This window comes from Micropterus dolomieu, linkage group LG03 (assembly GCF_021292245.1).
Source record: "Micropterus dolomieu isolate WLL.071019.BEF.003 ecotype Adirondacks linkage group LG03, ASM2129224v1, whole genome shotgun sequence".
Taxonomy (NCBI): Eukaryota; Metazoa; Chordata; class Actinopteri; order Centrarchiformes; family Centrarchidae; genus Micropterus; species Micropterus dolomieu.
Window position 1 is genome coordinate 1,860,264 of NC_060152.1, and position 11,872 is coordinate 1,872,135.

An 11,872-nucleotide genomic window follows, 5' to 3' on the forward strand; every position below is an offset into this window, starting at 1 on the left:
AACCTGGACCCATCAGACCCTAAGAACTATAGGCCCATTTCAAAACTCTCGTTTGTGTCAAAAATTCTTGAAAAAATAGTAGCAGTCCAACTGACTACCTTCCTTGAGACCCATGAATTATTTGACAAATTTCAGTCTGGGTTCCGCAAAAAACACTCTACTGAAACCTCTTTACTTAAAATCTCCAGCGATATTATGATGGCCGCTGATTCTGGAAAATGCACAGTCTTAGTCCTATTAGACCTTTCCTCAGCTTTCGATACTGTTGATCTCAATATCATGCTAAAAAGACTTCACGAGCTGGCAGGGATGTCTGGATCTGTCTTAAAATGGTTTTCATCTTATCTGTCTGGCAGAAGTTGTCGGATAAAGCAGTGTTGTCATATGGGGTACCCCAAGGGTCCGTCCTGGGACCTATCTTATTTCTCCTGTACATTCTCTCTCTTGGACAAATTATCAGACAGTTCAGCGATATATCTTACCTCCTTTATGCAGATGATATTCAGCTGTACTGCTCATTTAAGGCCACAGAGCTCCATAAATTATCCGTCCTAGCAAACTGTTTGAGCAACATCAAGCAGTGGCTGAATGAGAACGCTTTGCAACTGAACACAGATAAGACAGAGACATTAATTATTGCACCTGATAGCATTACCCCTTTGATCAAGCAGTATTTGGGTGACCTGGGCTCGTCTGTGAAACCGAGCCTCAGGAACCTAGGTGATGTCTTTGATTCAGCAATGTCCCTAGCGCATCATTTCAACCAACTAATTAAAAACTGTTTCTTCCAACTAAGGAACATATCCAAACTAAGATCAATGGTGTCAAAGATAGAATTAGAGATGATCATCCACGCCTTCATATCCTCCCGTTTAGATTATTGTAAGAGTCTTTTTACATGCATGAGTAATAAAGAATTCACTCGCCTCCAAGCTGTCCAGAACTCAGCTGCTAGACTCTTAACACATACAAGCAGAAGAGCGCACATACTCCAGTCCTATCATCCCTTCACTGGCTGCCAGTTCATTTTAGAATCCATTTTAAAATCTTTGTCCTTACTTTTAGAGCATTACATGGTCAAACTCCCTCTTACATCTCCGACCTGTTACAGCAACATACTCCCCCCATAACCTAAGGTCATTATATCAGAGGCTGTTGGTAGTTCCCCGTACCCACTTTAAGACCAGAGGAGACCGGTCTTTCCAAGCAGCTGCACCCAGGTTGTGGAATGCACTCCCCACTTCGTTATGCAACTGTGTTGTTTCTTTTAAAAAGCAGCTGAAGACTCTGTTATTCAAACAGGCGTTTTTTAAACATTAAGCTTGGTTTTAAAGTTGTCTGTCAATGTGTTTCTGGTGTCTAGCTAGAACTGTATTTTGTTGTTATATTGTGAAGCACCTTGTGATTTTATCTGTGAAAAGTGCTATATAAATAAATTTTACTTACTTACTTACTTACTGTAACAGTTCAGCTACCAGGTCACTCGAAGAGGCTTCTGCAACTCCCAGGTCGTTACATATGGACGCTTGGTCAAACCTCTTTGGGTCTGTGGTAAGCCCTTTAGGGCCATTTTTGTATGCTAAAAGTAGGCCTAGTACAAATAACAGAAAAGAAAAGAGTATGGAGGTTTTTGTGGTCGATGGACTCACTCAGGAGACCAGTGTTTGTTTCCCATGTGAAAGAAAAGGGCAACATTTATTCTTTTAGTTATGCTACCTAAGTTACGTAACTTAACTTACGTAACTAATATACTTATTTTAACCCAAACCAAAATCTTTTCCTAAATCTAACCATGTAGTTTCACAACGTCAACCAGTAGTTTTATCTTGTCTAACCTGATGTTAGGCTGAATGATTTCTAATAAACATCTAATTGCGATTATTTTGATGATTGATATTGTATGGAAGTATTCTCATTTTCATTGAAAAACATATTAAAATGAATCATGGTGTGATTCTTGCAGGGACCTGTACCAAACAAAGATATTTTCTGAAGTCTCTAGAATATGAGGTGTAGGCCAGGGTTCCTCTCTGCAGCACAACAATATTTAATTTAATATTGTATTTTATCACACCCAGCTGATATCACTGTTAACAAATATTGCAGTAGGCCGCATTGTGTAAAATTTTGATTAATTGTTCAGCTCTACTGGACGTTGTATATGTTTTTTAATTGCTAACTTGACTGTGGAGCCCAACACGTGCACAAACTACCATAAAGGTTACCCAGGGCGTTAAAAAGCGACACCAATGGGTCTTGACCAATTGTCCATATGTGACGAGTTGGAAATGAGAACGTGTTCTTCTGTTTTGATGCTTTATAGATTGAACAACTAATAGATTCAACAAGAAAATAATACGCAGATTAATCGATAATGAAAAGAATGGAAGGAGCTTTGAACAAGGGAAAAAAGAAGCAGGTCTCAAATGCAGCAAAACACACTTTTCTGTGTTGAATTTGTGGCTCTACCAGGTATTTTAATAAGTAACCGGCCCCGCTACAGGGGTCCTGGTCTGTGGTCAAATGTAGGTTTAAAAGGTAGATTTTAAGATTCTGAACAATTCATCTTGTTGCTCTTTTTGTGTCACAAACGTGTTTTAAAAGGCTGCATTTTCATCACATCTCAACAGTTCAGTGTGGAGCTTTGGCAGATGAAAGATTTCAAGTGAATTTATTATTCTGTTATGATGTAACATGAGTTGACCTGTTTATACAAAACATAGAAATGAATAACAGTAAAAATAAACAGTAATAACTATACTTATTAATTTTATTTAGTAGGTAACATTTGAAACGCACCTGTCAATTTCTACTTTCTGAGTGCAATTTTGGGTCATTTGAAATGTTTGCTCGGCAGATTCTTTTCCACTTAATGTAATGTACAACTTGACTGGATAAACCAATCGGCTTGCTTGACGCTCAGGTCCACGTAATGTGTAGCTGCGATTTGGCAGGTGTACATGTTGGTTCCTCTGTGATTATAATTCTCTGTGTAAGTTGGACGTTTGTGTGCATCATTGCAGAAACATAATAAACTCTTAGGAAGTCTGATTGTAGCGTTCTTTGTGTGTGTAGGAAGAAAAAGTGAGTAATTCCATTGGATGCAGAGAAATACTGAAAGTAACTGGAATCCATGGCTACGTTCACTCTGCAGGCCGATTTATTTCCCAGGTACATTTTTTTGAAGATTATTTTCTAAATGTGGCCCACATCAGACTCCACTGTGAATTGGCCACAGCCTGAAAGAGATCCACATGTGCAGAAGAATAATACTACGTCACATGCAGCATGCTGTCATACGCATACTTCCTAACCCTCCCGATTTTCACAGGAGAACCACAGATTTTATCGCTCTCTCCTCTCGGGGTCACAATTCTCCAAATTTATGACAAATGTTCATAACTTTTCATTGCGTTCATTACAGTTTCTGGCTCTGTACGGCGCATATAAGCTCCACAACTCTCTCTCTACTGTTTCCATCCAGACAAGTAGCATGCACGTGACGCAGCGGTTTCTGTGATGAGTGCCAATATATAAAGATGAAGACATCCAGTGTGCCAGCAGCATTAACGCACATCTCATTTATTTTTAATTTATGCACTGTTAGTCAGATTTCAATTGAAGTATGACCATGTTAATAATAATAATAATAGACATGTAAGAAATAGGGTTGTCAAGCATTTAAAAAAATGAATTATTGTCTGTAATTTTGTAATGAATTAATAGAAAGAATCGAAATGAATCACATATATTGATATTTGCCATGATAAACATTTAAAATATTTTAATTCAAATAGATTTTGGGAAATGAGTGCATTAATGATAATAAACAAACTTATTCAGCTAACATCTTTATTTCCCATACGTTCATATGCAACCTTTTTTTCACTGTTCATATGCTGAAGACCTTCAAGAAATTTTAGGATGACACCTGCCTCCTCGGTTTGAATAAGAAAGTCACCACTGCTGAAAAAGACCAGGAGAAACCTAAACCGCGTTAAAAATTTAAGGCGTTATTTTTTCTATATTTCTATTATTTCTACAACCGTAATAATAATGTCAACATTAATTCGTCATGGTGGTTGATCATCTGTTTTTTCACTAACTTTTTACTAATGTAATATTAAACAAGGTTGAGGCATAGGTCAATATTGTAGGATTGAGTTTGCTTTCTCACGTGCCACTTAAAATGTCTCTACGTGTCGATGCTGGCCCGCGTGCCATAGGTTTCCGAATGCCGACCCCTGATCTAGAGTGACATCAGAGTCACGTGAACTCCAATCTTTTTTGTTTGTTTGTTTGTTGTTTTTTTTTTATTCTTTATTTTTACAGGCAAGTCATTAAGAACGAGCTCTTATTTACAATGGCGGCCTGACAAGTGGGGTAACCACTTAGGGAAAAGGAAATAGGGCTGAAATAATCTGACAATCTGACAGTCCAGACTCCGCATTTCAAAAAAATCTGACCTGTATCTGATTTGGACCACATGTGAAAGTGGCCCAAATCCGAAATGGAAAAGAGTCCATGTGACTTGGGCTGTTCACACTGTTAAAACATCAAATCTGAGTCACATATGAGCAAAACAAAATCAAATTTGGGCCACTTTAGCCTGCAGTCTGAAAGCACTCTACATTAACATAATGTTGTGCTAATTTGGTTGGAGACGTTTCCCACAATGCACCGTTTGCCGTGCGTTATCAGAAAACAGGATTTGATGCCACAACAAATCTTGAGTCAGTCAGAAAAAAGCTCTTTCTGTGCTCCTGTTGTTTTCTTCTCTAAAAGACATTGTCTCTGTGCACCACCTTCTCAGAGAGTACATTAGTAAGTGTTGTATAGAAGTCAGTATAAAACCCCTACTGGCTGTCACAGTACCTCAGTGCTTTGCGCTCTCTTCTATAGTTTCTCTGATGACTCTGTGACTCAGTCAAGGACATTCTCCTGTGAATCAGAGTGGTATTTTCAAATCTCAGCGATGACCCGAAGGCCTGAATAAAAACATTAACCTGTGAGCTGCTGCCAGGATGTTGTCTGCCTTCTAACAGTCTTGTTTTGTAGATAAGCTGCTGTGTGTAGATTTGATTTCAGGTTATTTTGTCTTACCCAAGTGTTCCTTTATCAAAGCTCAGCCAGCACGGGAGCATGAGTCAGTAGCTGACTTGTTTTTATCACTTAGATGGATCTTACATTGACTCCTTGTAGACTTACTAACCCCAACCCTCACTCAAACCAAAAAACATGAACCCTTTATCAATTAACCCTAAACCTTTATGGCTTCCATTGTGGGGACCAGCTTCTTGTCCACATAATGCACAATTTGCTCATCCTCCTTTGCTTGCAACTGGATTTGTCAGACACCAGAGTCTTTTTGTGAACATCTGAATATGATTTATATTTGTATTTTATTTTCAAGAGCTTAAAGGAATTAGTATCAGGGCAATTGGAATAATATTTCAGGAATAAAGTAGTTAATGGGTCAGAATTCTAGGAAAGGTTTTGTAATATTTTTAAAAAAAGATATTTATAAGATTTTTCTTCTTGTAATTAAGTCATGATTTTATTAGAAAATTGTTGTTATATTTTGAAGAATTAAAGATTTTGAGAAGAAAGTAATGTTAGTTTTCCTAACAGTGACCCTAAAACTTGTCATTATATTTGATTGTGACATATTTTAAAAATCCATCCATCTTCAAAGGCTTATCCGGGGTCGGGTCCAGCAGGGGACCGCAGTCCTCAGTCCTCCCAGTTAAATGTACCTGGAACATCTCCCTAGGGAGGCACACAGCGAGGATCCTTACTAGACATATTTTAAAAATCTACATCATAGGACGTTATATAACTAAATTTCAGGAAGAAGGACCACGCCTCTCTTTGTCACTAATTCTACCTCCTGCCCCTGTTCCTGTTTCCTCCCACCATCAAAGACTTGCATGCTAACATTTTATTAATTCCAACAAGTAAGGTCCGGCCCTGACAGTGTTTGCGCCCCTCCGCATGCCCAATCCTATAAAGTGGGGTCATCACTTCTCAATCCTCAGGAATTGTTAAAAAAAAATCAGCAGCCAAACTCACAATTTTAGTGTAAACAGCCAAGTCAGTAATCATGGTCAGTAAGAAGTGTGATCTGCCTCCACATCATATCCTAAACTGGGAGACCAAACCTAACCTGTTTTCCCCCTTAAACTGTATGTCAACCCAGATACTATTTTCTTGCATTGTAGTAAAATTATTAAGTAATTTTCCTGAAATACAAAAGCATTGATTTACTTTAAACAGTGGTGTGTCTGGGGGTCCTCCCTCAGAAAGCATTGAGCATTAAAGACTTCATTTCCTGCACTTTGGTGAATATTTCTGCACCAAGTTATGGTTTATTTTCATCTATATAAAGCAAAACAAAATTTTCAGCAGGTAGGTGACAATTCAAAATTCAAAATTTTTTTAGAATATAATGTAGTAAGGCTTTCAGGCATTTTCAGGCAGGTTTTCTCCTGTAGATCAACTTTTTTTATTTAATAAAATCCGAGTCAGTACACATGCTTGCCGTTTGAGGAAATAACCTCTTTTAATAGGCCTATGTGGGACCTTTTCACCTCAATGATAAATGAATTCATTTTAATTCAGTTAGAATCTCTTGGACTTTAATAGCTCTTGTGTTTCAGCAGGTTTTCTGCTCATGTTCAAAACTTTCTGCACATTCAGAATCTCTGCCGTGTTCTCAGTTTTCTCAGACATGTCCAGAAAAATATTGCAATACTACGAGATTAACATCATCATTTAATGAGGATTCATAGTATTTTTAATTCCACCTGGCCTCTACTCTGCTGTGCATTACGTTATTGATCCGCTGGAATATAGCCTATCCCCTTAAGACCGTTAGACTGACAAGGTTTGGGACAGCATGCTGCATGTGAAACTGAAACCAACCAAAAACATTACTGATCAGGCAGAAATCTCACCACAAGTCCACAGAGATGTTAACTTCAGCAGCTCCGATAAAGTGCTGTTCACAGTCCAAAACAGCAGTTTTAAGATGTTTATATTGCAAAACTGTTGTCTAGCAGTTCCGTTATACTGTCTGGACTCACAGTGCGAGGTGCACATGAATAAAATTGCTGGTGTCGCTTCAGCTGGGTTGAGTTGATTCACGCGGAGTCGGAACCTTCTCTTGCGGCGCCGGAACCTTCTCTTGCGGCGCCCCCTGCATCAAGTAACTTCTTTTTCTACTACAGGAACCACAGGGGGTTGATAAGCAAGACACTTTTTGAGACAAGCCCTAACCCTGAGTCTCGACCCCCTCTTGAGGGTTCCAGTAGTCGCTCTGGCCACCAAACCCTAAACAACAACGTGACATCACGCACCAATCCTTGGGCTGATGCCTGTGACTTTGCTGCAGGGGAATAAAGACACGTGAGATTGAGTTTTCTATCTATTGTGTCGCGTGAACAAAAACCTCTTGTGAGAAGAACCAGGGTCCAGCCTGACCACTTCTTCCTCTAGTGAGGAGGAAACTTTGCTTTACTTGCTTCAGTGAAGTGACGCTTCATTAAATGTAGAGTAACTGTAGTTTAGCTCACAACAGATTTTGTCCCCACAATGTGATTTAAAAGAGAACAAAACACACACACACACACACACACACACACACACACACACACACAGTTTTACGCTTCGTTAACATCGATTTGTTTCACAGCCTCTCACGTCATCCTCAGGTATCATCTGACGAAGAAAGGTTGCAAAAAATTAAAAGTGACAGCCTCCATCCAGTGGCATTTCACTCCACTAAGCTGTGTGTGTGCGCGCGCTGGTAATTATATAACACAACCTTTTTATATGCTTTTTCAGCCCTCACATGAAGCTCTGGGGCAGCACGTTCCCTTCTTCTCTGCTTTACACTGAATGCATCATTTACACTTGTACACAGTGCGAGCTGCACTGGAGCGATTCTCAAGTATATCAAATATATGAAAAACGACCCACATCTGAGGTGTTGAAAAGTATAAACTTGTCTTAACTTCTGCTTTTCACTCTGTACTTTCGGTCTTTTGTAGACATATTAACCCTTACTTCCTTTATCACCTATGTAACAAGCAACCAGAAGGTAAAAGGTGAGAGGTCACAGCACTTTGATAGTTGGGAGATCAGTTCACTGCGAAGGTAAAGTGCTTGTCCTCCATGGAAGGCATTGCCAGTCAGTCACACTATTGGATGGATTGGGATGAAATGTGGTCCAGACATTCATGTTCCCCTCAGTATGAACTATAATAACTTTGATGATACTCTGATCTTTCATCTCACACCGTTCCCTTTTATTACTTTGGCTTATGACCAAATACTTGCAAAACTGATGCTGGCCACTCATTAGAGTATAACTGGGCTGATTTTAGGTCCGATTTGCCCTATCGACAGTCCACCCGATCCTGAGCCGAGGCTGGTCAGAACAGATTATCTGCCCAAATTATCCTGTTGCGTGAGGGGTTCACAAACAGAGCGAGCTGACCAGAAAGCGTCCCCAGCGTGTTGTGTGTCTGCTCGCGCTATAAAATGTATAAACCTGCTGATTCCCTCTTCTCAGCCTCGAGTTTGATTCTCTTTTTCTATTTTCTGTGCAAAACACAGCACACACAAGTGCAACCAGCTGACGACGAAAGTCTACCTCCATGTTTGTTTCTGTCTGAAGTCATGTTTGATCACGCGAGATTCTGTGAGATCCCGAGTCCCCGAAACCACCACTGCGTCTTGTTGTGGAGTTAGTCTGTGTTCTGTTATTTGCCTACTTTATCCACTTTATCCACGTGATCCCTGTTTTATAGTTGATCAGTGTTGGTCTGTTTACATGGGTTTCTGTTATTGCCTGGGGTTAGTAATCCCTCTGCCTGCCTGTCTAGTTAGTCCTGATCCCTCTCACCTGTGTTGCTCCCGCCTGCTCAATAGTCCCTGGTGTTAAATGTCTGCTGTTTCTGTTCAGTGTCTGTCCGGTCATTGTAGCTTGCTGTTGTTCTGTCCCTGTCTCATGTCGTGTGATAATTTTAGGAACGCTCAGCTCAGCCACTCTGACTGTAATTGAGCTCGCCTTTTGTTTAATAAATCTTTGAACTGTACTAGTCAGCCTTCATGTCCTGCATTTAGGCCCACCAACCTGCTCATCCACGCACTCACACTACAATTTGTGACAGGACCGAACTGTTGGGTGTGTGCGTTCTTTAGATTAAAATATTAAATATCTGTTAAATCTGTCGCTGTGTCTGTGGTATCCCAGGCACAGTCTCATGGGTCAAGCCTCGGAGGATCTGATCCTTGCTTTATAGGTGAGAAAGGCAACTTAAGGTACTTTAGGTAAGGGCTAGAGAAAAACAAAACAAACAAAATCATTTTACATTAATACTGGGCTCACCAAACTTTTGGCATGTCTCTGTGTATAGATAAAACACAAATGTAGGAATCATCACTTCCTCCAAAGATTACTTACTTGCATAGAGATTTGCCTTACTCTTTTTGTGTCTTATGTCCAAATGAAGAAATGTACTTTATATAAAAAAAACTTGATGAATGTTTTGTGGTTTCACTTGTAGGTCTTTTCAGAAGATAAAGAAGACACATTTAAAATGTCTTTTGTTGTGATGTTTCAGTGTATTTAGCCCCCAGCTGTCCTACTTGTAAATGAGGACTCTCTGCTTAATTTATCATAATTACTGCAAAGAATGTACTGTATCTTCCAGCTTTGACAGCAACATAAAAGCTGCTTTTTGTACAGCAGGGGCGTTTTTAGGATCATGAAACATTGGGGGCTTAGCCCAGCCCATAAAACTTCATTTCTTCATATAATAATTGACTCCCCCCCACCCCAAAGTTAAGTCTGTAAAGCAGTATAGCAACATTAAACATCCTCTACTTATACGGCACAACAAAACTCACAACAACACTATTAACTGTCTCACTTTGATGTTGCTAAATTGAAATGTCATGTGTCTAATTACAATAATATAACAACAAAACTGCGGCAGTATGAACAGGGGGTCTGGGTGTACTCCCCCAGAACATTGTGAGTGTTAAACACCTGCAGTCTGGTGTTTTTCTGCACCAATTTCTGCCTTTTCTGCATCAATTTATTGTGGAATTGCAGCTCTCAGGCATTCTGGGTTGCTTTCAGATGTTTCTCCTGTAGATCAACTTTTAATATCATCACTGCTGAATCAACACACACGCAGGCCTGACTGATTGAGGTAACCTCTTTAAATGTGCATGTGGCACCTTTTTACTTCATCAATAATACATTAAATCATTTCAGTTAGAAACTCCTGGACTTTAATAGCTCCTGTGTTTCAGCAGGTTTTCTGCTCATGTTCATAGTTCTGCCGCACCGTGTGGAAGGGATCCATACCACAGATTCTGCAACCCGTTGCACCACTACTATCCATGGTAGTGTGGGGATGTTTTGTTGTGCAGGATCACAGCCCCTATGTGTCCACATGAGGAAAGGTCAAGATAGGCTATCAGAGTAAAAATGGTCTGTTGCATTAGACTAGGCAACTTGATGAGTTTATTTTTTTAAGTAGCCGATTAAAATATTCCTGCAAATGCAGTGAAGAAGCTGTAATTTAGTTATTTCTACAATTATTTCCTTTTTAAATCTCCATGAAGGTGTTTAGAAGATCACTTTAAAATATCACTTTTGCTGCCTGTGCCTTTTATTATGGAGATGTAGCCAACCAAACCTCTTGCTTTGCAGTAGCACAGGCTGCCAATACAATCTGATTATTCGTAATAATAGTAACCGATGTGTATTAAAGAAAAGAAACAGGCTTATGTCCAAATGATCAGATGCTCTGATCAACAACAGGACACTTTTAATATATCTCAATCAATGCAGTGATCATCTGACATAGATCTTAGAGTGTGTCCCTGTCTCATGTCGTGTGATAATTTTAGGAACGCTCAGCTCAGCCACTCTGACTGTAATTGAGCTCGCCTTTTGTTTAATAAATCTTTGAACTGTACTAGTCAGCCTTCATGTCCTGCATTTAGGCCCACCAACCTGCTCATCCACGCACTCACACTACAATTTGTGACAGGACCGAACTGTTGGGTGTGTGCGTTCTTTAGATTAAAATATTAAATATCTGTTAAATCTGTCGCTGTGTCTGTGGTATCCCAGGCACAGTCTCATGGGTCAAGCCTCGGAGGATCTGATCCTTGCTTTATAGGTGAGAAAGGCAACTTAAGGTACTTTAGGTAAGGGCTAGAGAAAAACAAAACAAACAAAATCATTTTACATTAATACTGGGCTCACCAAACTTTTGGCATGTCTCTGTGTATAGATAAAACACAAATGTAGGAATCATCACTTCCTCCAAAGATTACTTACTTGCATAGAGATTTGCCTTACTCTTTTTGTGTCTTATGTCCAAATGAAGAAATGTACTTTATATAAAAAAAACTTGATGAATGTTTTGTGGTTTCACTTGTAGGTCTTTTCAGAAGATAAAGAAGACACATTTAAAATGTCTTTTGTTGTGATGTTTCAGTGTATTTAGCCCCCAGCTGTCCTACTTGTAAATGAGGACTCTCTGCTTAATTTATCATAATTACTGCAAAGAATGTACTGTATCTTCCAGCTTTGACAGCAACATAAAAGCTGCTTTTTGTACAGCAGGGGCGTTTTTAGGATCATGAAACATTGGGGGCTTAGCCCAGCCCATAAAACTTCATTTCTTCATATAATAATTGACTCCCCCCCACCCCAAAGTTAAGTCTGTAAAGCAGTATAGCAACATTAAACATCCTCTACTTATACGGCACAACAAAACTCACAACAACACTATTAACTGTCTCACTTTGATGTTGCTAAATTGAAATGTCATGTGTCTAATTA